This window comes from Scyliorhinus canicula, chromosome 1 (genome assembly GCF_902713615.1).
Source record: "Scyliorhinus canicula chromosome 1, sScyCan1.1, whole genome shotgun sequence".
In the NCBI taxonomy this organism is placed as follows: Eukaryota; Metazoa; Chordata; class Chondrichthyes; order Carcharhiniformes; family Scyliorhinidae; genus Scyliorhinus; species Scyliorhinus canicula.
In genome coordinates this window covers 307890893-307917363 of record NC_052146.1, presented here as the reverse complement: position 1 = coordinate 307917363, position 26471 = coordinate 307890893, and the positions used below count along the sequence as shown (strand labels likewise).

At 48.8% G+C, this 26471-nt stretch overlaps 1 protein-coding gene across 5 annotated transcripts in view; it reads left to right on the top strand.

Annotated features, from left to right (window-relative positions):
- The window catches only part of LOC119976609, a 441658-nt gene that overhangs the window by 396978 nt on the left and 18209 nt on the right, over positions 1–26471 (top strand). Inside the window, exon 1 of one of the 5 annotated variants that reach the window (XM_038817234.1) lies at positions 23943–24096. The exons of 2 other annotated variants lie outside the window; for them this stretch is intronic. The gene's annotated coding sequence lies outside the window, so the exon portion shown is untranslated. Of the gene's footprint in view, positions 1–23942; positions 24097–25400; positions 25536–26471 lie in introns of those variants that run through there. 2 more of the 5 variants (XM_038817226.1, XM_038817261.1) reach the window with 2 other exon arrangements.

Here is a 26471-nt window from a genome sequence, read left to right as displayed (position 1 = left end):
GTCAGTTGTTTTTCAGCTCTCTGGCCTGCCCCAACACAACTCAACCCTCCACCCGCTCCCCTACTTGTCCACCTGTCCCTTTTGAGTTGAGTTGCTCCATTAACACATTCTGCTGTCTTACATTTTGCCACCATCCCCAATCTCCATCCCTTAATGCAGCATTCATTCTGCCCTTTGTCTCATGTCCATGACAAATTGGTCAATCTCACCTTTGCCCCGACCTATCCCTGTTATTCTGTTCTGCCCACCTCCTCCACCCATTTTATGATTATGTAATTCTTCACATTTCTTTGTTTCTTCAATTCTGTACAAGGGTCATTTAGATTGAAACATTAATCCTATTTCTCTCTCCACAGATGTTGCCTGACCTGCTGAACTTACCCAGCATTTTCTATTTTTATTGCATCTTAATCTTCTTGTTTTATATTCTATGCCTCGGCTAATAAAGGTAAATATCCCACATGATTCTTAACCACCTCTTCTACCTGCCTTGCTGCCTTCAGGATATGAACCCCAAGGTACCTCTGCTCCTCTGTATTTCTCAGCACACACCATTCATTGTGTATTCCCTTGCCTTGTTTGTTCCCCAATAATGAGTCACTTCACTCTTTCCAGGGTTAAACTTATCTTAACCATCACGCAGTCTCCTACTTCTAATAATGTTTGTTTCTCTTCTGCCTTTTCTTTCATATCCTGAGTCATCTGCTGAATTGCTTAATTCCTGCCTTAAATCATATGTCACAGTTCGCCAACAAATCACTTGACACAATCTTGTGCTGGCCCGACATCCTCACTGCCTGCCCAAGTGCCTGCATGCAGCCTCATAGCTTATCCAGTCATTAGTTCCAATGGTGTTAGCCCAATCCTTCAGTTCCGAGTTGCCTGTAATCTATTCAGGATACTGAATAACAGATGAGCACAAGCGTTCCCAGTTTCAGGAATGGCCTTTGAAGTGATGTTTTGAGGATTCTCCTTACCTTTCTCCCATTCACAAACTCTGTGGGAAGTATGATGTATGGAATTCTTGTTTAATTTCCAAAAGGGTATGTGGTGATCACAAGTTAACTAGATGCAATACAACTGAGCAAACACTAGAGGGGGCACGGGAGAGCCATATAAATAGACGGGGACAGGAAGTGAGGACACACTTCACAGAGGACAGATACACACCAGCTAGGAGCACTGAAGGTAACCTTAGGAAACAGCTCTGAAGAGAGAACGAACTCACAATAAAGCATCTTCTCCACATTTGAGACTACGAGCTTTATTAAGACACGAGTAACAACACAGGGTACATGATTATTTTACCTGTAAAATGGGTTCCCTGGTCTGAGTCAGTTTTCAGTGGCATTCCCCACTGGGCTATCATTTCTTCTGCAAAGATTCTCGTAACAATATGAGTGGATCAGTCCCTTGTTGCGAATGTTTCCACTCATTGTGTGAATTGGTCTGTTGCAATCAGGCTGCGTGTTTTGCCTCGACTCGGATTTAGCAGTACAGCAGAATCTATCTTGGGGTGTTCCCAATGTACGTTGGGTCTTGGCTGGTGAGGCATTTTGATTTTTAAGTTCTTCTGGCATTAAACTGAGAGCAGGTGACACGTCGCTGGAAATACTTCACAACGTCTCTGCCTGGTCCCGACCACCAGCAATATCTTTCTAAGCTACCATGCAGAGCATGCCCTCCAAGGTGTCCCATGGTAAATTTTAAATAGGCTCTGCTTATGCCTTTAGGAGCTGCCAACTGTCCAATCTTTCTCCATATCCAATGCTCATCTTGCCCCTTCCATTCCCAATCTTCCTTTTCTACTTCAAGTGGCTCCTTTGGGTTTTGTTTTCCATATTTACCTCTTCTGGGCTCTAATGCTGTAAAGTTTCGGAGCGTCAGACTATTGTGGATCGTAAGGAAAGTGATTGAAGGGATCATCAATAGTGCTCTGAAATGGCACTTACTCTGCAATAATCTGCTCACGGACGCTCAGGCATGTTACAGCATTAACCACAAATAAATGATACATCACAGGCTCTTGTTTGTACTTTCGATCTGACACTTTCATATCCGCATAAAATGATATGTACCAATACCAAGTTCCTCTACTGTTCTCGTCCTCCACTCATACCACAAGTGCACCATCTGAAGTTCTTGACTTCCTAAATCCTTCTTTTATATTTTATTTTTTGGAAAATTAGGAATTTGTCAAAAAAAGCAATGTAGAAATAACGTCCAACCTTTTAACTCAGACAAAATGTCCCTTTGTATCACCATTGAACATTATTTCTTACATTTCCTTAATTATTATGTTAGTCCTACGTTAATTATTTCTACATCTGCATATTCAGCAAGACAAAAACAAAATTATAAGCATATATATATGTAAAAATGGTGCAATAACCCCTTTCACTCTGGGACTTGCCAACATTGACTTCAGGTTTATGAAGTCTCATGCAGCAAGTCAAACATAAGCAAGGAAATCTCCTGCTGCTTACCAGCTCCTGTCCACTCCGGCCACCCCACCCCCTCAATTGGTGAATCAGCACCCCTCCATGTTGAACACCACTTTGAAGAAGCACTGAGTGTGGCAAGGACACAGAATGTACTCTGGTTGGGGGATTGTGATGCCCATCACCAAGAGTGACTCGGTAGTACCACCATTGACTGTGCTGGCTGAGATCTAATGGACATAGTTCCTGGACTGATTCAGCAGATGGTGAGGGATCCAACAAGAGGAAAAAATGTACTTGGCCTCGCCCTCAACAATCTATCTGTCGCAGGTTCAACTGTCCATGACAGTATTTGTAAGAGTGAACAGTGCACAGTTCTTCTGAAAATGACGACCCACAATCACATTGAGGAGACCTTCCATTGTGTTGTGTCCCACCACCACAATGCTAAATTAGATAGAGATGAAGCAGATTTAGCAACACAAAACTAGGCACGCTGTCAGGCATCAGCTGAAGCAGAATTGTACTCAACCATGACCTGTAACCTCTTGGCCTGGCATAACACCCAAACTGGCATTACCACCAAGCCAGGACTTCAACCCTGGTTCAATGAAGAGTGCAGACGGGCTTGTCAGAAGTAGCACCCGGCATATCTAGGGTGGCAAAGTGTCTTGTACCTATATTATCCCAGAATGAATGGATCAAATCTAACCTCTGCAGTCCCGTTACATCCAGGTATAAATAGTAGTGGACAATGAAGCAACTAACTGGATAAGGAGGCTCCACAAATATGCCCATCCTTACTGATGGGGGAGCTCTGCACATCAATGGAAAAGACAAGGATGGCTGAAGCAGTTTCAACAATCTTCAGCCAGGAGTGGCAAGTGCATGATCAATGTTGGCCTCCTCTTGACGTACCCAGCTTCACAGATATCAGCCTTTAGTCAATTCAATTCACTCCACGTGAAACGAGGAAACTGCTTAAGGCACAAAATACTTCAAAGGCCCCTGATGATATTCCAACAATAGGATTGAAGATATTTGCTTCAGAACTAGCTGGGCCTCTAGCTCAGCTATCCCTGTGCAGCTACATCACTGGCATCTACCCGGCAAAGTGGAAAACTGCTCAGGTATGTTCTGTCCACAAAACGCAGGACAAATCCCATCAACCAATTACAGCCCCACCTGATACGCTTCATCATCAGCAGAATTATGGAAGAGCTCGTCGACGTGCTCTCAGGTGGTGCTTACTCTGCAATAACTACTCACTGACACTCAGTTTGGGTTTTGCCAAGGCCACTCAACTCTTGACCTCATTACAGCCTTAATCCAAACATGGACAAAAGAACTTAAGTCAACAGATGAGGTACGAGTGACTGCCCTTGACATCAAGGCAGCATTTGGCCCAATGTAGCATCAAGGAGTTCAAGCAAAACTGGACAAAACTTTAGGGGCAGCAGGGTAGCATGGTGGTTAGCATAAATGCTTCACAGCTCCAGGGTCCCAGGTTCGATTCCCGGCTGGGTCACTGTCTGTGTGGAGTCTGCACGTCCTCCCCCTGTGTGCGTGGGTTTCCTCCGGGTGCTCCGGTTTCCTCCCACAGTCCAAAGATGTGCGGGTTAGGTGGATTGGCCATGCTAAATTGCCCGTAGTGTCCTAATAAAAGTAAGGTTAAGGAGGGGGTTGTTGGGTTACGGGAATAGGGTGGATACGTGGGTTTGAGTAGGGTGATCATGGCTCGGCACAACATCGAGGGCTGAAGGGCCTGTTCTGTGCTGTAATGTTCTATGTTCTATGTTCTATGGAGTCAGTAGGAATCTGGGGAAAATCAGGGACTCCACTAGTTGGAGTTGTACTTGGCGCAAAGGAAGATTGTTGTGCACAAGCTCACCAAGCTTCCTGAGACAGTACCTTCCAAACCCCCAACCACTACCAATTAGAAGGGCAAGGGCCAGCAGATACCTGGGAATACCACTTGCTGGAAGTTGCCCTCCAAGCCACATGCCATCCTGACTTGGAAATATATTGCTGTTCCTTCACTGTTGCTGAAACACCTCCCTATCATCACTGTGGGTGTACCTACACCACATGGACTGCAATGGTTCAAAAGGGCAAAGTCAATTAGGGATAGGCTGTCCTAGCCAGCAGCGCCCAGATCTCATGAACAAATGAAAATCAATTATGGTCTTTTTGTCCCTCATGAATGTGAGGGGGGTGAAAAAGAGAAAAATTTGTACAAATATATATTTGTGTGTTGGGGAGTTTGCTTCCTGAATTGTTTATGTTTTGTAAGTTTGGAATAAAATACATTAAAAAAAAATATTAACCATGAATATTACACATCATATGCCCTTGTCTATTCATTTGATCTTTCACATTCATATCAAAGTAAAATAATATGCTCCTGTGATGAACGGTATTAATAACTGCCATAAACGGTACCTGACCTTTAATACCTTGCCCCTTTAAGAGGCTTGGAACCCTGGGGGACTCCGCCTCTGGCTACGCCCCCCGGAAACGGTATATAGGATAAGGCTCCATGTGGCGAGCACACTTCTCTCGAATGCTGTCCTTGAGGAAATGAATAAATGAATGTGATAAAATTAGAATTATTAGTTAAGATAGGATAGATGGTAGGGCCGGTCCGATGTTAGTAGGGCCGGTCTGATGGTCGTGAGCTCACAGACAAAGGACAAAGAGATTTAGCCAAAGCCTGTTTAAAACCATCGGGGGAGGGTGGCCGCATGGTGAGCAAGGTGAAAAGGATGCTGGGGTTACAATGCAAAGTGACCAATTAGGATATAGGGCCAGGTCAGGAGGTGTATAGAATGACCAATGGGAAGCTTATATGTGAATCTTACTGTGATTTTGAATATATCAGCAGAAGTTTCTTTGTACACTCTCTCTCTTTATTCTGGGCTCTCAGAAGACAGTGTGTGTGTCCTGAGGTCCTATGGATTGAGTCAGCCTTGCAAGTTAGTTATTATTAAATGATATGATACCTGCAAATCCATCTCAGATTTTATTGAATCTAGACTGACAGCAAATTAACCAGGAATCTACATTTGGTGCCGAAATCCGGATTTCTCGAGAATCTTGCCTTTCATCTGCGAAATCAGAATTGGAATGCTCGCAGACGGTGAGAAAGGAAATGGGCCCCACGGTATTTTTATATCGATTTTCCTCTGTCTCGTATTCTGCTAACAGTCTAATCACTCGCATTTGATTAGGTTCGATTGCCTCGACGAAATCAAAGGTCAGTCTGATGGATTCAAAGATTTTATTTCAGTCATTGCAGGTATGGTTAAGTTTTGGAATGAGGCGAACAGTTCAGTTGGTGTCTGATGGGATGTTGCCTGGTTACTCAGTTGCATGAGGCGAACAGTTCAGTTGGTGTCTGATGGGATGTTGCCTGGTTACTCAGTTGCATGTGAGTAGCAAATCAAAAATTGGCTCTATTAAATTATAATTATAATTATAATTCGGTTAAGGTCTTTAACGGATTGATGTGATGTCGCGCAACAGTTCAGTAAAAGACCGCTGATGGAATGTTGGCGCACACTTCAATTCCATTCAATTCTAATTTGATAAACAAAATTGGTTAAGGTCCATACCGGGTTGATGTGATGTCGCGAAACAGTTCAGTGAAGGAAGGATCGCTGATGGAATGTTTGCGGACAGTTCAATGCCGTTCAACTATAGCTTCGCGAAGATATGGGTTGTTTGAATGAAACAGAATTGGGTTATAAATGACTTGTGTGTTGATGAATGAACGTATACGGATGTGAATTCCTTTGTCTGAATGGAGATCTCCAATGAATGAATGAGTCTGTTTGATAAGAATGTGATAACCTCTGTTCCTAGTTTTGTGAAATGTTGTGTTTTAGGAGGTATTAAAGTGAGAGTTAAAACGGAGTAAGTATTTGAAAGTTTTTCAGAACCTTAGTAATAATGATGTGGGAGTTAATTAAACATAATTCTCAGGAAGAAAACAAAAAGTGAAATCAAACTGTATAAATTGGGATTTGTAAATGATTAGTTGCAACTCGGCATAGTCTTGGCTGCTAAAAAAAAATAAATAAATAAATAAATAAAATAGTTTCACATCAATTAGAAGTTATAAATGGCCGGCGAGCAATGTGCTCAACACTAAATGGACACAAAGAGATTTCCAAGCAGACAACTTTGTGTAAGCTGTACTGCATGGCTCCGCAGGGTCCTAGTGCCCGACGAGCACAAAAAGTCACTTGCAGAAATAATGATGTTTAGCATGTTATAGACATTGAAGAAGGAGATTTGGAGAATAAAGATATTGGACCAGAAGTTAGATTAAGAGAATTAATTGCAGTATCAAGAAATGAGAATCTGATTGCAGGGAAATATTTAATAAAAAAAGTGATGCAGAAAAATTAAGATATTGAAACCAATTGCTAATTTAGAGGAAGTTTGGGTGAAGCTACCAACTAAGGCTGTAGGGAAAATCATCCGTGAAGCTGTAAAATGTAAAGACAAGATTGTTCAGATTCTGGGTACACATACAGTTGAATTAGGGAAGCATGGTGTCTGGAGCAAAAGAAATTGTATCACAATTAAAACACATGATCCAATGGGGGAGAAGACAGTGAATTAAAACCTGTTAGCAGCATTGATTGGACAGCTGATAAAGTTCAAATGTCATGTTTGGATCTTACTTTCATACAAATCCAGTCGTCATCAAAATAAAGTAATTAAAGTAAATGCAGTAGCACTATCAGGAGTGTATCAAGGGAAGGTTTTGACCAGATCGGATCTCTGGGTGAGCAAAAGAGGAGGAGTTTGAGATTCTTCGCATCTCACTCAGGGGTGCAATAACAGAAGGAGGAGGCTTAACAGGCCTTAATTGTATGATGTACATCAAGGATAAGGAAAATAAAAAGGTTCAAAAAGACGTTATGTCAGAATTTAAATAAAAAGGTTCAAAAAGAAGTTATGTCAGAATTTACAGAGGAATTATGATACTCGATCGGCAGCCTACGGGCAATGAGCGTAGGAATGTAATCAGTAAAGATTTAAATGTATGGAATGATAGAACAAGGGCGGTGCTTAATGGCCCTCAGTTTAAAATGGTTCACAGTGAGTATTGGGAAACCACCAGTCAGGATTGTGGGGCATTCTGTAGCCCGATTGTTTGGACTGGTAGTAGTCATATGAAACCCAGGAGATGGTCAGATACTGAGTTATCAGGAGCATGGATAATGCATTTGCAAAGACAGCGATGGGATGCTGCAGCCTCCAGGGAGATTTGGGGCATTCATGATTGTTTTGTGGAATATCAGGCAACTTTAATGATTGAGGTTTGTGACCACAGGGGGGATTTTGAATCCAAGAGCATGGAGCAGTGCAGCACAGGGCAGGCCCTTCGGCCCTCGATGTTGTGCCGAGCAATGATCGCCCCACTCAGACCCACGTATCCACCCTATACCCGTAACCCAACAACTTCCCCCCCCCCCCCCTTAGCCTTGCGATTGGGACACTACGGGCAGTTGGGCATGGCCAATCCACCCAACCCCGCACATCTTTGGACTGTGGGAGGAAACCCACGCACACACGGGGGGGGGGGGGGACGTGCAGTCTCCGCACAGACAGTGACCCAGCCGGGAGTCGAGCCTGGGATTCTGGAGCTGTGAAGCATTTATGCTAACCACCATGCTACATAAGTGTCAGTGTAAGTGGGATAGATTAATGACAACGTGCAATTACTGCAAGGATAATTTGGCCGACAACAATGTGACTTTAAAAGGCTGTGCAATCTTGTAGACAAGTGACAGACTTATGGTATCGATTTGTGAGGCAGTACGTGGGCTATGCTAGATGGTACTTCTGGAATATCCAAGCACGGATAGGAAGATACAAATTAAGAAATAGGGCCCTCTCCGTCTTTGACCTGTTCGTTTTAGTTTCAGATGAAGCAACGATCATACCGATGAAGAACCTGAACAACACTCTGCAGAAGAATGTTTCAGACAGTATGGGAAAAAACTAATGATACAATTGGCTACATGTTTGAGGGAATTGAATGATAGAGCCCGGAAGAAAAACCTTACGGGTTAGCAACAAATCAAAATATCAAATTATTACTGAATACTGAAACCTCCGGTCAGACATCTCTAACGGGACGTTAGCTGATGGGTGATCTGTGGTCTCCAGGAGGGACGTATTACGCGGAGGAGTTATTAAGGGTCTCGGCAGACAGCAGTGACTGACGAGGAACCCCCGTATTTTAAATGACAGTAGTCTGGAACAGTGCATCTCAAACTATCTGATGTGGCGTACCGGCAGTTTTTTTTTCCAATGTGCCAGGGATCGGTGAGCGAAACAAGCCAATCCAGGATTACTGTCTCTTTCTTTTCTGGAAACACTCCAAGTACCGGTGCGTACGCGTACCACACTTTGAGAGGCTCTGGTCTAGAATATTGGCAGCTTGCTGCCGCGAGGGGAAATTTGTAACCAATATAGCATTGGAGAGTATAACAGTTGTTACAGACTAAATGTCCTGTAAGTTGTTTGGGAATGTTATGTATAAATTCAATTGGGTTGTAACCACAAGAAGTTACCTGTATTAAGTGCGTGAGTGGTGTTTAAGAAAAAACAAATAATGGCAAGTATACACTCCATGCGGTAAGGAAAATGATAACAGACAACAGGGGGTTGAAGAAAACGGAGCTATTGTCTCAAGTAAGCCAGGGCTGGTGGGCTACATGATTCAGCACAATGTTCGAAGTCAGAGTCAGGAAGTCAGAAATAGAAACAGGATTGGTTGACGCTCCTGCAATTAATAAAGCAAGATAATCAGTGCATGATACAAAATATCAGCAATTACCATTCCTATGGGAAACGGAAAGCACTTCCTACAAAAAAAAAAATCCCAGTGAGGGATAAGGACCTTTTGGTCGCTGATGGACTGAGTTGTGTGCTGCTTCTAAGGGACATGAGGATGCTTTAATGGTGCTACTGCCCCGAGGTAGTCAGATGCCTTGGAGGTAGTGGAACAACCGGAATGGCTATTGTGTTACCTTCCTGAGCGGCGCCAGCTATGGTTCACGGTGATTGGACTTGAGGAAAGCACCTCACAAAGGGTCTATCGACACTGGTCTGCGAGGTGGATGCATTTACCATTGATTTTCCTGCACAGTTTACAAATCATGACATGTAAACACGAATGACAAGGCTGAGGGATAGTTGCTAGTCAGTATAACTATAAGAAGGATATAAATCCTAAGGGCAACACGGTAGTATTGAGGATGGCTATCTATCTAGTCGGATTCAGCTCAGGGTTATCTCTCATAGCTTAGCCATGGGGTTTTACCTGATGCATGGATTGCTAATACTTGTTATTATAATTGTATACTGCATAATCATTGGATGCTTTAATATGTGTTGTACGCTGGCTAGGGCTCAGATGCTGCCCATCATTATTCACCAAAGATGACATCTCGTCACTGGTGACCATGACACCAGAAGGAAGAGGACGGAGAGCCAAAGGCTGTAAAAATGTGATGAGATGTTTATGTACGGAATACCGGCTCAGTTAAGTTCTGTTAACGGGCCTCATTTTATTGGATAGATTAACGAGGAGTTCTGCTCCCAGTTGGGCATACGCCAGCAGTTAGACTGTGCGGACAGACCGCAGTCAGCCGGGTTGGTTGAGAGACATAATCAGACCCTCAAAACTAAATTGGCTAAATTAAGAGCGGACACGGGGCTGACATGGCTTAAGTTGCTCCCCGTTGCCCTCATTCAGCTGTAGGTCACGCCTGCAGGATCGGCCTGGCTCTCTCCTGCCGAGTCTTTTCCGGCAGGCCCATTAGAACACCCTGGAACCTGCCTGTTCCCAGATTGGTCCAGGTTCACCATCTGACTAAAGAAAGGACTAACTATGTTCTAGCCCTCACTAACGCCCTCAAGGAGCTCCATGGCCAGGTCCGCGCAGCTCACTTGTCACCGTCCCTATCACATAGCTCGCTCTCAGTGCAGCCTGGTCGTTATGTCATGGTCAAAAATTGGACTCGGAAAGGGTTAGAGCCACGATGGGAGGGGCCTTTCCAAGTTCTCCTTACCACCCCCACTGCAGTTAAAGTGGAGGGGTGGAGTGTTTAGGTCCACCTCCACCACTGTAAAAGGTCGGTCACTAACCTGCCTCCCTTCCCCAGCGCTATTTTACAGGTGTGAAGCATGATGGGGTGGCTACACGCCGCCTGTGTGATCTTCGGCATCGCCTCGCTTAGAGTGACATCGGCGGCGGTAATGGAACAGGGGAATATCATCTACATCTGTAACCCCAATCGAAGTACCCAGACATTCCACCTCTGCAAAGATGACGTTCTTCGCTGCCCCCATATACGAGGACGTGGTATCGACTCATGGAAGGTCATCCGGTTAACGGACCATGCAGGACTTATGACGCAATTGCACCGGTCCCAACGATGGGAAGGGAAGACTGCATGGACATTGCCTTGTTTTTGGAGCATATGTAAATTTGATTTTGGATGTGTTAACCTTGATGCCTTACAGGTAAAATCAGACTGTGAGGAGGGGGTAGGAAGAGGTTGTGAGAGAGAAAGAGGGACTAGACAGAGGAAGGGCTGTGTAAGAGGGGAGGTACAACCAGACGTAGGTTATCAGGAGATGTACTTAATTTATTTAGGATCCGGAATGAGGGAAACCTGGACGGTATGAATCTCTTCTAGATTTACCACCGCTTGTATGGCCAGGGGAGGGTTGTCTGCTACCCAAACCCCACATCGGTGTCTAGGTTATTTTCTGTTTCACCGCTTTGGGGCACTCCCCAAACTGTGGTTCATTGTCAGAGTTCCGAGCCACCGCACGCGCAAGATACTCTTCCTTACGATCCAGGTTCGGCCCACCGGCTATTCGCCTTCCCCTTCCTCGGGACAATTCCCACTCTCACTAGGATAAGCTTCAACGGTGGAGGGCATATATACCTAGCCCCTTCACTCCCAATAGAGACTCCTGGTCATACGAGAATTGTTTCAGCAGTGAGAGGTACGGCTGTTGCTGGTAGAGATGAAAATGAATATAACATGTCTGTCCTCCACTTGTACTGATTCAAAGTGTTGCATTATTGCATAACCCTGACATCAGGTCAATGTGCCTGTTACAATGCCACTTGTGTCCCGTTGACGCTAGGCATCCAGCTCCTTTGTAGCTGGGCGAATGTCTCTCATATCACTGTTGGGTCTAGGGCGTTCCGCATTGCTATGAGGCCTGAATGGGCGTTCCAAAGTTGGATGAAATGGGCTACTGGGGGTTCCCTGCTCAACCAATACACTGATTGTGATGCTAGCCTGTACACGGAGCAAGGAAACTACTTTTTCTTTCATGGTACAGCGACCAATGTTTTGTCACCCCCATTTCCCCGCCAAATTGCTATCGGGACTCTAGTCCCCACCACAGTCCCCTGTCCACTGAGTGGATACTGCGGCCCCCTGCCCCACTGAGTGGATACTGCACCATAAATTGGCGCGTCGGTCAGTCTCAGCCGAATTCTGCGAAGGTTGGAAGAAACCTCAGGTTCCAGCACCCAACCGGGGCCACTCAGCCGGATGGGGAATTCTGAGCGCCTAGACACTGGGGGATATGGGGGGTTCCTTGGCGGTCAACGATAGGAAGTATTTTATTTGCGGCCTTACCATCCTGGGAAACGAGACCTTAGGGGCCCTCGGGGCAATAACCAGGGAATTATCTCAACTCAGGTTGTTTGCCATGCAGAACCGTTATGCTCTTGACTATCTCGCCTGCATCTTTGTGGGCACGATCATCCTTAAATGTGTGATGGGTAAAATGCAGCGTGCCGTGAAACAGATAGCCGCTCCTGGAGTCTTGACTGTTAGGATCTACGAGCATGCAGCGGCCGATGAGGTGCTGCAGTAGGATTTAGAAATGCAGCAACAAGTTTTCCGAGATGAGGGGCCGTGACTGCGGCTTGGACCGATAGTTTATCATGAAATGATAAAAGGAGGGAATGAGGAAATGAATAAATGAATGTGATAAAATTAGAATTATTAGTTAAGATAGGATGTTAGTAGGGCCGGTCTGATGGTCGTGAGCTCACAGACAAAGGACAAAGAGATTTAGCCAAAGCCTGTTTGAAACCATCGGGGGAGGGTGGCCGCATGGTGAGCAAGGTGAAAAGGATGCTGGGGTTACAATGCAAAGTGTGGAGATGCCGGCGTTGGACTGGGGTGAGCACAGTAAGAAGTCTTACAACACCAGGTTAAAGTCCAACAGGTTTGTTTCAAACACGAGCTTTCGGAGCACGGCTCCTTCTTCAGGTGAATGGTTAATTTGCACCTTTTATACATATAGGCTTATAGTTTACTTCAGGATTCACCTGAAGAAGGAGCCGTGCTCCGAAAGCTCGTGTTTGAAACAAACCTGTTGGACTTTAACCTGGTGTTGTAAGACTTCTTACAATGCAAAGTGACCAATTAGGATATAGGGCCAGGTCAGGAGGTGTATAGAATGACCAATGGGAAGCTTATATGTGAATCTTACTGTGATTTTGAATATATCAGCAGAAGTTTCTTTGTATACTCTCTCTCTGTATTCTGGGCTCTCAGAAGACAGTGTGTGTGTCCTGAGGTCCTATGGATTGAGTCAGCCTTGCAAGTTAGTTATTATTAAATGATATGATACCTGCAAATCCATCTCAGATTTTATTGAATCTAGACTGACAGCAAATTAACCAGGAATCTACATCCTGTTCTCTGTAGAATAAAGCCTTTTGATTACCAACCTCGCTCTCGCGTCGTAATTGAGGGTGCCTCAGCTCCCATACATAGTTCCTCTATTATTCTGTTCCTCTGACACAGAAAGTGCAACCTCTGTCTCTCTGGATCTTCCAGTTCCTTCTTTTTGGGCTTTCGTGTCTGTAAAATGAGGAAGTTGCTAAAAAGGTCAATGTGTGGATCATGTCGAACCTTTTAACGTCAGACAAAAAGTCACTTTATGTCACTGTTGGAAAACGTTTCTTAGCTTACTCTAATTATTCTGTCAGTCCTCAGTTAATTATGTCGACATTCGCATATTCTACCAGACTGAACTAAACTATAAGCCTATATGTATAAAAGGTGCAAATTAACCACTTTCACTCTGGGAGGGGGTGGCATCGTGATATTGTCACTGGACAAGTAATTCAGAGACCCAGGGTAATGCTCTGGGGTCCCGGGTTCGAATCCCATCACATGGTCAAATCTGAATCCAAAGGGGCAACACGGTGGCGCAGTGGTTAGCACTGGGCCTGCGGCGCTGAGGACCCGGGGTAAAATCCCGGCCCTGGGTCACTGTCCGTGTGGAGTTTGCACATTCTCCCCGAGTCGGCGTGGGTTTCATGCCCACAACCCAAAGATGTGCAGGTTAGGTGGATTGGCCTCGCTAAATTGCCCCTTAATTGGAAAATAAAATAAATGGGTACACTAGCTTTAAAAAGAAATTTGAATCCAATAAAAATCTGGGATTAAAAGTTGAACGATGGCCATGGAACCGTTGCCGATTGTAGTAAAAACCCATCTGGTTCACTCGTGCCCCCAGGGATGGAAATCTTCCCGTTCTGGCTGACATGTGGGGCGGGATTCTCTGATCCTGAGGCTCAGTGTTGACGCTGTCGTAAACGCCGTCGTGTTTCTCGACGGCATCAACATGGCGTCAGGAGCAGAAATTCTGACCCCTACAGGGGGCCAGCACAGCACTGGAGCAACCCACGCCGCTCCAGCTGCCGATCCCCGGTCTACGATGGCCGCCATGGGTCTGTGCATGCGCAGTGGCACCGGCGCCAATGCGCGCATGCAAGAGTGGCTCCCTTCTCCGCGCCAGCCCCGACGCAACATGCCGTAGGCTACTGGGGCCGGCACGGAGCAAAAGAGGCCCCCAGCCCGAGAGGCCGGCCTGCCGATCGTTAGGCCCCAATCGCGGGCCAGGCCACAGCGGAGGCCCCCCCCCCCCCCCCCCCCCCACCACCCAGGGCGGACCCGCCTCCCCCCTCCCCTCCCCCCCTCCCCCCACCAGGCCCCCCCGGATGTATCCACGGCGAGGTCCTGCTGGATAAAAGCAGGTGTGAATGGCGACGGCGGGATTTGGCTATTTTGCCGTGGCCACTCGGACCATCCCGGGCCGACAATCACCGGGGTGGGGGCCCCGGTAGAGCGCCGATGGCGCCGATTCTCTACTCTCCAGAGAATCGGCAGACCGGCTTCGAGGTGGCGTGGCGCGACTCGCACCAGTCCCGGCAATTCTCCGACCGAGCCCCAGGGTGAGAGAATCCTGCCCAAGATTCCAGACCTACAGCAATGTGGGTGACTCTTAACTGCCCCCCTGTGAAATGGCCCAGCTAGTCAGTCAGTTCAAGGGCAATTAGGAATGGACAACAAATGCTGACCCAGCCAGTGACGCTAACATCCCAAGAACTAATAAAAATGTTTTAAAAAAGTTATCAACATTGACTTCTCTGGGTCACTGTCCACGTGGAGTTTGCACATTCTCCCCGTGTTTGCGTGGGTTTCGCCCCCACATCCCGAAGATGTGCGGGCTAGGTGGATTAGCCACGCTAAATTGCCCCTTAATTGGAAAAAATAAATTGGGTACACTAAATTTATAAAAAAAACAGTGACTTCTGACCCCATGAAGTTTTATCACCCTTACTGCCCCCGACCCATCAGCTGAAGAACCAGCACTCCTCCCTATTTCCATGTTGAGCACCAATTGGAAGGAACACAGAGGGCGGTTAGAGCACAGAATGTGCTCTGGGTTGGGGATTTCAATGTTCACCACCAAGAGTGACTCTGTATCACCGCTGTTGACCCACTTGACCAAGTTGTAATGAATAAAACTGCTGGACTGAGTCTACAGCAGGTGAAAGACAAATAGTCCTCGTCACCTTTTTGATTATTTTTGGCATCTGCTCACAAAATGTTTATGATCCATATTCTTAGATCCCCAAGTCACGATGGACCGACACAGTTTCTAACTTTTCAACGTTTAGAATGTATCCGGTTCTATTCTCTTTCGGTCCCAAGTGGATGACTTTGCTATTTTCCATTGTGGAATTCTATTGCTACAGTGCAGAAGGAGGCCATTCGGCCCATCAAATCTGCCCCGGCCCTGAGAAAGAGCCCCCCCATATTTAGTTAGTCGGCTTATGTGCCTCCATCTGTCCCCCCCCCCCCCACACACACTTAATGGCTCTTGGCTACAAACAGGTCCTGGAACAGGTTGGTGAATGGCCTCCATGTCTTGTTGAAGCCTGATTCTGACCCCCGAATGGTGAATTTGATTTTCCACAGGTCGGACAGCCAGTCTGCAGCTTTAGGTGGTGCTGATGACCACCAGCAGAGCAGGATTCTTGGGCAGGCGATTCGGGAAGCTATGACAAGGGCGTCAGCCACCCTCCCCATAAAGCAGTGTTCTTCAAAGTCGGGGGCGCGACCCGCGGCTGGGTCGTGGGCGGGTGTCGGGAGGGTCGCGGAGCCGTTGTCCGCGACGCTCCTGATCACGCAAATCCCCACGCAGCAGCCGGCTTTTCATCACGGCACCTGCAAGCCGCTGCAAACATGTAAAAAAACCACGGCGGCCCGTGATTCTCCGACCCGGATGGGCTGAGTGGCCTGCCGTTACCGACCGGTTCACGCCGGCGGCAACCACACCTGGTCGCTGCCGGCGTGAACATGGCGCCGACAGCTGTTTTGTGGCTTGTGGGGGGCGGAGAGGGGAATGAGCACCACGACCATGCTCGGGAGGGGACTGGCCCGCGATCGATGCCCACCAATCGTCGGGCCGGCGTCTCCAAGCGACGCACTCTTTCCCCTCCGCCGCCCCGCAAGATCAAGCTGCCACGTCTTGCGGGGCAGCGGAGGGGAAGACGGCAACCGCGCATGCGCGGGTTTGAGCCATCATCCGTCGTGACGTCAGCCGCGCATGCGCGGGTTGGAGCCGACCAACCCGCGCATGCGCGGCTGACGTCATTAGGCACGTCGGCCGCGTCATTCCCGGTGCGCCGGGCCTTGACGCCAGCGACAAGGCCCGGCGGCCGAGAATCACAGCACGGCCCTCCTAGCCCCCCGGCGGGGGGAGAATAGGGGGCGAGGAGCGGCCTCCGACGCCATTGTGAACCTCTCCGGGTTTCACTACGCCGTCGGGCCTGGCGGAGAATTCCGCCCCAGAACTTTGGACAGATGGAGACTCCATACTTTCCGACACAGGAAGGCTTTACCTTCATACTACAGGTTCCATTGGAGGAGCGTGTACGAGGGCAAAAGGGACCCCAAACCATTTCCTCCGTTTTTGTCAGCAGCAAACAAGGTAAGAGAAAATGGTGGGTCGCGCAGGTCGGCCAGCGTGGGTCGCAAAGGTTCACCGGTTGGGTCCTGAAGGTCGGCCGGCGTGGGTCGTGCAGGTCGGCCGGCGTGGGTCGCGAAGGTCGGCCGGTGTGGGTCGCGCAGGTCGGCCGGCGTGGGTCGCGCAGGTCGGCCGGCATGGGTCGCGAAGGGCGGCCGGTGTGGGTTGCGAAGGTCGGCCCGGTTGGGTCCTGAAGGTTGGCCGGTTGGTTAAAATGGGTCCCCAGAAAAAAAGTTTGAAGAACATTGCCATAAAGAATTCTGGCTGGTCTGATACCCCGAAGACTGCCACTTTTGGGCACGGCTCCACCCTCACCCCACAATCTTGGACATTGCCTCAAAGAAGGTTGTCCAGAACTCTTCAAGCCTGGGGCAAGCCCAGAACATGTGGGTGTGGATATGCGGGGGCAGGGTCCGCAGTGCCAACCGGGGCCACCATGCCGACTGTTGGACTTGGCCGGGCACTCTAACATGTTGGCCTATCAGCCTCTGCAGACAATTGATATTGGAATACACCAGCAATGGTGGCCTTCCTGCTCGTCACCACAGTCCTGGGCTGTAAGAGCTGGAGCTTCTCAAGGACAAAGCAGCAGCAGCGGAGCCTGCCCCAGAGGAAAATGGGCAGCCAGTCAGGATGGAGAGACAGCCGCCCAAAAGGATGAGGTTGAAGAGGAGGACGTGCAAAGGAGGCCCCGTGTATATCGGCACCACCTGTCATTCGAGGAGCTGCCGGACCGTGTATGCCGTCGAAGACTCAGGCTGAGCAGGGGGGTATGCGCATATCACTGGATCACGGCACACGTGGCACCATGGGGGGAATGAGGGAGGACACCCTCTCCCAGTGGCCATCAAGGGGACGGTCGCCCTGAACCTTTACGTGACGAGGTCCTTCCAGGAGCCAAGTGGGGACCTGTCTGGAATCTCACAGAGCTCGGCGCACAGTTGCATCCTGGAGGCCCTATGTGCCAGGTCGGCAAAGTACATCCACTTCAATGTGGACTGAGCCCACCAGGATGCCCAGACAGCAGAATTCTCTGCCATCTCTGGGATGTCCCAAGTCCAGGGGGTGATAGATGGCATGCATGTGGCCTTGCACACACTGAGCTGTCCGAGAGTGCCCTACATTAACAGGAAGCCGTTCCACTCCCTGAATGTCCAACTTCTGTGACCCACATGAAGCTTCCCAGGGAGTGGGCACAACAGCCACATCCTGGGGCAGTCAGAAATCCCCAGTGTCTTCAAGGGACACCTAAGGATGACCAGTTGGCTCTTGGATATAAGGGGTACGGGCTTAGGATCTGGCTAATGACGCCGGTATAGAGGCCGGAGGCTGATGCTGAGACCCGATATATGGAGGTCCATGTGGCCAACCGGGTTGTCATTGAGCGGTTCCAGTGCCTCAACTGCTCCCATGGTGCCCCGTGGTACACCCCCCGGAGAGTCGCCCACTTTGTGGTGATCTGCTGTGCCTTCCACAACCTGGTACAGCAGAGGGGTGATGGGCTGAAAGTGGAGGAGGAGGAGGACAAGGATGAACTGGACCAGGATGAGCAGGATGAACCAGAGGATTCCTGCGGGAGCAGTCGGAGGATGGGGGACAGGTGGAGGCAGCGAGGGTCTGGTCAGGGAGGCCCTCATCCTCGCCCGCTTCACATAGCACGTGGTTTTGACCGTCATCTCATCCTGTCCCCCTTTCCAGCCACCTTACTTCCCCATCAATCCCCGCCCTCCCAGTCTGCCCTTGTCTCTCTCCTCTGCCCCTAGTCATCTCTCGCTACCTCCCATTGCCCTGTTCCACCCTCCCAGTGTCGATGCTACTTCACTCCAGGGTGATGGGCCTGTTTTGGCATTGTCAGTGGGTCAATATATAAGGAAGGGGGGTCCTGATAACCGCTGTGAGATGAGCTCTGGTGCTCCTCGATCCATGCCATGGTCTGAAGTCTATCTGTCTACCACCTCCTCTGACCAAAAAAAACCGAAGGATTCTCACCTACCCGGCGTGGCGGGGGGTCCCGGCGTGTCGGAGTGGCGTGAACCACTCTGGCATCGGGCCGCCCCAACGGTGCGGAATTCTCCGCACCTTTAGGGGCCAAGCCCTCACATTGAGGGGCGAGGCCCATGCCAGAGTGGTTCCCACTCTGCCGGCTGGCATGAACGGCCTTTGGCGCCGTCACCACAGTCCTGGGCTGTAAGAGCTGGAGCTTACCGGGTCCTAAAGGACTTCACCGGCCGGCGTAAGTCCGCGCATGCGCCGGAGCGTCAGCGGCTGCTGACATCATACTGGCGCATGCGCAAGGGAGGGGGTCACTTCCGCCCCAACCATGGTGAAGATCATGGCGAAGGCGGAAGAAAAAGAGTGCCCCCTCGGCACAGGCCCGCTCGCCAATCGGTGGGCCCCAATCGCGGGCCAGGCCACCGTGGGGGCGCCCCCCGGGTCAAATCACCCCGCGCCACCCCCCCAGGACCCCTGAGCCCGCCCGCACCACCAATCCCGCCAGTCAGGTAGGTGGTTTCATCCACGCCGGCGGGAGAGGCCTGTCAGCGGTGGAACTTCGGCCCATCATGGGCCGGAGAATCGCCGTGGGGGACCCACCGACCGGCGCAGCGCAATTCCCGCCCCCGGCGAATCTCGGAGGCGGAGAATTCGGGACACTGCGGGGGCGGGATTGATGCCGGCCCCGGGTGATTCTCCGACGTGGCGGGTGTCGGAGAATTCCGCCCCCAATGTGGTGATGCCGGCGTTGGACTGGGGTGAGCACAGTTAGAAGTCTTACAACACCAGGTTAAAGTCCAACATGTTTGTTTCAGACACTAGCTTTCGGAGCACTGCTCCTTCCTCAGGTCACAATCACTGTAAGGATCCCAGCTGAGTAAAGATAAAGAGAGAGAATCGAAGGTCGGTAGAAGTAGAGAGAAATTGAACTGTGACATCACAGCCTGCAGGTAAGTGATTGGCTGGTGACTGGTTGATGTGACCATCAATTCACAAGACATGTGATTGGAAGTGAACAGTGGTTTCAATAGTCTTACAACTGAGCCTGCCTGCGACGAGATGAACTGGCAGCAGGCTCGCAACTACAGATATTCATACTTCTGGTTAGTGGGAGGAGCCATGGGCAGAGCCAAGGGTGGAGCCCAGTACAAACTCCTCATCTCCCCCTATGGGCAGAGCCGCGCAACTGCTCGTATACCGAGCTTACATCGACACAACACATATAATATAACACAGTGTGAATTACTAGGATTATGATTCACCACACTGGTAAGTAGTTTTCCTTTTCCCTGAGGTGTTATCGTGCGGGGTGCAGTGGTTGCTGAGTGAGTGGTTGCTGAGAAGAGGAGTAAATTTTTTTTTTAAACTTACTGTTGGGAGTTTCCAGCTGAATCCGGTCGGAGTGAGGACAGAGTGACTGCTGGGTAAGTAGTAAAGATTTAAATTGTTTGCACAGGCCCATAACAGCTGATTGCTGTTCTTGTGTGGGGTGCAGTGGTTGCTGGTTAAGTGTTTTATTTTTACCTGTATTTAAGTTGGGCGGTTCCTAAACCTGAGACACTACACTTGTAGTGTCCCCCACCCTTCCACCTCCTTTAACATAAGGGGTAGGATGAATAACAGGTAAGCTCCTTCTTTCAGGATTCTGAGGAATGTGGAGGAACAGAGAGATCTTGGGGTTCATGTCCACAGATCTCTGAAGGTTGCCACTCAAGTGGATAGAGCCGTGAAGAAGGCTTATAGTGTGTTAGCGTTTATTAACAGGGGGCTTGAGTTTAAGAGCCGCGGGGGTTATGCTGCAACTGTACATGACCCTGGTGAGATCACATTTGGAATATTGTGTGCAGTTCTGGTCACCTCATTATAGGAAGGATGTGGAAGGATTGGAAAGGGTGCAAAGGAGATTTACCAGGATGCTGCCTGGTTTGCAGGATATGTCTTATGAGGAAAGGTTGAGGGAGCTAGGGCTTTTCTCTTTGGAGCGGAGGAGGATGAGAGGCGACTTAATAGAGGTTTATAAGATGATGAGGGGGATAAACAGAGTGGATGTTCAGAGACTATTTCCTCGGGTGGATGTAGCTGTTACAAGGGGGCATAACAATAAGGTTCAGGGTCGGAGATATAGGAGGGATGTCCGAGGTAGGTTCTTTACTCAGAGAATGGTTAGGGTGTGGAATGGACTGCCTGCTGTGATAGTGGAGTCGGACACTTTAGGAACTTTCAAGCGGTTATTGGATAGGCACATGGAGCACACCAGAATGACAGGGAGTGGGATGGCATGATCTTGGTTTCGGACAATGCTCGGGACAACATCGAGGGCCGAAGGGCCTGTTCTGTGCTGTACTGTTCTGTGTTCTACGTTCTTATGAGAGATTGATGCAATGTGTCTTACATAGCCCAAGGCATGATATCATTAAAATAACATGATGGTCGACCATGTCAGAGGCAGCAGCGAGTTAAAGGAGTAAAATGGATTGTTCCATTTTGTCACAATCACAGAGGACATCATTTCAACATTGTCCATCTCCTCCTCTCCCTTGGCCTTCCAGCTGCTAAAACCCTGTTGAAGGCTAACCCTAGACTGGACTATTTACTGTTTTTCAATGTTTTACTCACTCTTCATCTAAATCTTTGCTGTTTATCTTCAAGAATGAACAACATTCGACTCACCCATCACTTGACTTTGCCAATCAACATTGGCTCCCAACCCCTCAAATCGAATTTAAAATCTCATCTTTGTCTTCAATCGCTTCAAGGTCTCAATGTCTCTCTATCTCCTCCAGTGCTGCAACTCAACCCCAGTCATCAATCCTCCTTCTTTATTACCACACCCTCTGACTGCATCTTTTTACAGAAATAAAGAAACAGCCTCCATTAATACAGCGCCCCATTTTTTGAAGTGCAGTTACCATTGTATTTTGTGAAATCTGACAGCCATTTTGCACACTGAACAATCCCGCAAAGAGCAACTTGACAATGACCGGGTAATCCATTCAATTGATGTTGATGGAGGAACAAATGTTGGACAGAATTCTGGGGAAACTCACAGCTCTTATTCTGGAACATACCTCTTCATTCACCTGACGAAGGAGCAGTGCTCCGAAAGCTAGTGTTTGAAACAAACATTTTGGACTTTAACCTGGTGTTGTAAGACTTCTTACTTATTCTAAATAGTGCTGTGCAAACTTCTACTTCAGGAGAAACAGGGCCTGAATTAATGTTCCAGCTGAAATACCTCCCCTCTGACAGTGCAGCATTGCCTCAGTACTGACCCTCTGACGGCGCAACATCGAGGGCCGAAGGGCCTGTACTGCGCTGTAATGTTCTATGTCTATGTCTATGACCCTCTGACAGTGCTGACTCTGACAGTGCAGCACTCCCTCAGTACTGACCCTCTGACGGTGCAGCACTCCCTCAGTACTGACCCTCTGACAGTGCAGCACTCACTCAGTACTGGTCCTCTGACAGTGCAGCACTCCCTCAGTACTGACCCTCTGACATTGCAGCACTCCCTCAGTACTGACCCTCTGACAGTGCAGCACTCCCTCAGTACTGACCCACTGACAGAGCAGCACTCCCTCAGTACTGACCCACTGACAGAGCAGCACTCCCTCAGTACTGACCCTCTGACATGTGCCGCAGTCCCTCAGTACTGACCCTCTGACAGTGCAGCACTCCCTCAGTACTGACCCTCTGACAGTGCAGCACTCCCTCAGTACTGACCCTCTGACAGTGCAGCACTCCCTCAGTACTGACCCTCTGACAGTGCAGCACTCCCTCAGTACTGACCCTCTGACAGTGCAGCACTCGCTCAGTACTGACCCTCTGACAGTGCAGCACTCCCTGAGTACTGACCCACTGACAGAGCAGCGCTCCCTCAGTACTGACCCTCTGACAGTGCAGCACTCCCTCAGTACTGACCCTCTGACAGTGCAGCACTCCCTCAGTACTGACCCTCTGACAGTGCAGCACTCCCTCAGTACTGACCCTCTGACAGTGCAGCACTCATTCAGTACTGACCCTCTGACAGTGCAGCCTTCCCTCAGTACTGACCCTCTGACAGTGCAGCACTCCCTCAGTACTGACCCACTGACAGAGCAGCACTCCCTCAGTACTGACCCACTGACAGATCAGCACTCCCTCAGTACTGACCCTCTGACATGTGCCGCAGTCCCTCAGTACTGACCCTCTGACAGTGCCGCACTCCCTCAGTATTGACCCTCTGACAGTGCGGCACTTCCTGAGTACTGACCCACTGACAGAGCAGCGCTCCCTCAGTACTGGCCCTCTGACAGTGCAGCACTCCCTCAGTACTGACCCTCTGACAGTGCAGCACTCCCTCAGTACTGACCCTCTGACAGTGCAGCACTCCCTCAGTACTGACCCTCTGACAGTGCGGCACTCCCTCAGAACTGATCCTCTGACAGTGCAGCACTCCCTCAGTATTGACCCTCAGACAGTGCAGCACTCCCTCAGTACTGACCCACTGAAAGAGCAGCACTCCCTCAGTACTGACCCTCCGACATGTGCCGCACTCCCTCAGTACTGACCCTCTGACAGTGCAGCACTCCCTCAGTACTGACCCTCTGACAGTGCAGCACTCCCTCAGTACTGACCCTCTGACAGTGTGGCACTCCCTCAGTACTGACCCTCTGACAGTGTGGCACTGCCCAATCTTCATCCTTTGTGAAATACTTTGTGATTTTTTTTCTGCTGTAAAAACAATTTATTAATGTTACATTTTGAAGTGCAATAATAGAGAATTTGAATCTATCTGGTCAGATGAAGCTTTGTGTGACGGGGAAGACATCGGAGAGATTGTTTGTATCACACTAATATGAAAATATAGAAATTCCAGGAATCTTGGGACCATCCTGCAGAAGCTCACTGTCACCTTGAACAAAGTGAAGTCCCTTGGAGGATTTCAGAATTTCTGAAACTTCAGTGTGTTGAGTGGGACAGTGAGCTGCTCCCTCCCACCCCAGTTAGTCCTGTTTGTGACCAGTTCACACCTGGAGGTCTTGCTGAGACTGTAGGGAGCAGTGACCCCCTGTGGACAGCTAGTGTATCGCAGTGGCTGCCTGTTTGTTTAATGAGGCTCCGTCAAAAAATAATTTCCTGTTCAGCATCGAACAACAGCTATTGCTGTGATTGGTTACATTTCATTATAAATACTGGGAGAGTTACAGTAACCAGAACTGATCCAGCTTCTCAGCGACTGGGACAGGACAGGACAGGACAGACAGTTACTGAACAGTTACTGATTAGCGCAGAGGTGAGTACTTCACACACTGAGAGAAAATAGGAAGAGTTAAAGAGCAGAAAGTGGCATTGAGCAGTTGCTGCTGCCTGTGTGAGGTTGTGTCGCTGTGAGGGGCAGAGTGACTTTTAATTACAATCAGATTGAGGAATGTGGACAATGCAGTTTGTGATGTTCACTCTCAGGGAGAAACATCTGGGTGGAATTTGATGCCTTCACCCCCCCGCCCCCCGCCCGCCCCCTCCCCAAACCCGGATGTGGGTTTGGAGACAACACTGTGCAGTGAGGTGGGGGGGGGGGGGGGGGGGGGGGTGTGCGGGCTGGAGATATGCCACCTTCCCATCTCCCTCCCATTCATTCTGACACTGGGACACTGGCAGCAGCCTCCCTGCCCACAGGCTCAGTGAGGTCTTTAAGTGTCCATTTCAGGCTCACTTTGTGGGCGGCACAGTAGCACAGTGGTTAGCACTGCTGCTTCACAACACCACGGACCCGGGTTCGATTCCCGACTTGGGTCACTGTCTGTGCGGAGTCTGCACATTCTCCTCGTGTCAGCGGGGGTTTCCTCCGGGCGCTCTGGTTTCCTCCCACAAGTCCTGAAGGTCATCCTGTTTGATCAATTGAACATTTTGAATTCTCCCTCCCTGTGCTCAAACAGGCGCTAGAGTGTGGCGACTCGGGCTTTTCACAGTAACGTCATTGCAGTGCTAATGTAATCCTACTTGTGACAATAATAAAGATTATTATTATTATTATTATTACCACCACCAATGATCTTGATGTTGTAAACGATGTTGTCCGTGTTACCCAGACTGAGAGACTGGTTTAAAGAAGTTGGAATGGTCAGTCTGACAGACCTGATTTTATTTAAAGCCGGTCTCTCAGGCTCACTCACCGTTGCTGCTCTGCTGCTTCTGACCTTTGGGCAGCTTCGTGGTTCTGATTTCCTTTGAAAAGTTTTCCAGAAAACCACAAAGCAGCCGGATCATCAGCGGCAACAGGTGCGATTCTCAGTAACGAGAGTGCTCTTGGTTCAATATGTGCTGGAAAAATGGTCACTTCCTGTCATCATTTTACAGCCAATTGGTACCCGTATCGAGGGGGTATGGGTGGGGTGGTGGGTAACAGTGAGTGGGAGGTGGGATGGGTGAGATGAGGGGATAGGGAGGTAATTTTTAAGATTAAGACCAAAAATTTAAATACAGTACAATTCTCAAAATGTTCTTCTAATTTAAAGCAGCATATAAGTAGCAGTGTAAATATTCCTTATGCTCGAACGCAGGCACCATTCTGATGACTTGCTGATATACCTTCTCAAGACCACCTTCTCAAGGGCAATTAGGGATCGGCAATAAATGCAGACCTGGCCAGTGAAGCCCACATTCTATGAAGGAATAATCCATCTTTGCAAAGTTGAGATCAACAATTCAATCTACATTTTTCCTCAGCTACTGGTAAATCTTCAATTGACAAATCCTGGAGAGAGTGTCATTCGCTTAAAAGGGGAAGATGCCATCCATGCTATATTATAGGTTGGCAGCTCTGGCAGTCTTGGAGCTTTGAGTGTGATGTATGACAGCAATAAGATCTCGGGTTGTCCAAAGCTGGGTATCGACCGAGCATGTTTGCATGTCCCCTGGTTGGCTCTGTCAGATCTTGTGCCCCCTCACAGTCCAGCGCGTCAGACCACTTGGCCATCATCATTCTGCCTCAGCACTGTCAGCCTCATTACTCTCTATTTCAGGGCCAGGAAAACACTCCCTCAGTGACAAGGGCTGAGTGTTGCAGGCCAGGAAATCTGAATGTGGGAGGTGGACTGGCCAGTACCTCTCGAGGGCAAATCAGTGGAAAACCAGTGGGAAGCACGAAAAAGCAAGATCCTAAATGTACAAAGTAGACATTTCCCCATCAAAACTAAGAGTGGTACTGTCAAACCTAGATTCCCTTGCTGTCTGGAAGAATACAGGGGAAGATCAAACAGAAAAAGAAAGTGTACAGGGCAGCACGGTGGCGCAGTGGTTAGCATTGCTGCCTCATGGCGCCGAGGTCCCAGGTTTGATCCCGGCTCTCGGTCACTGTCCGTGTGGAGTTTGCACGTTCTCCCCATGTTTGCGTGGGTTTCACCCCCACAACCCAAAGATGTGTAGGGTAGGTGGATTGGCCACATTAAATTGCCCCTTAATTGGATAAAATGAATTGGCTACTCTAAATTTAAAAACAAAGAATGTGTATAATAGGCAGAAAGAGCTAAGCACTGCAGATAGCCCGGACGAGTGTAGGAAATGCAACGATGAAGTAGAAAAGGAAATAATGAAATCGTAGAGAGGTCATGAAAAAAGATCAACAAGTAAAGATTAGTTTCGGAAAACGTGGGACCTATCAGAGATGAA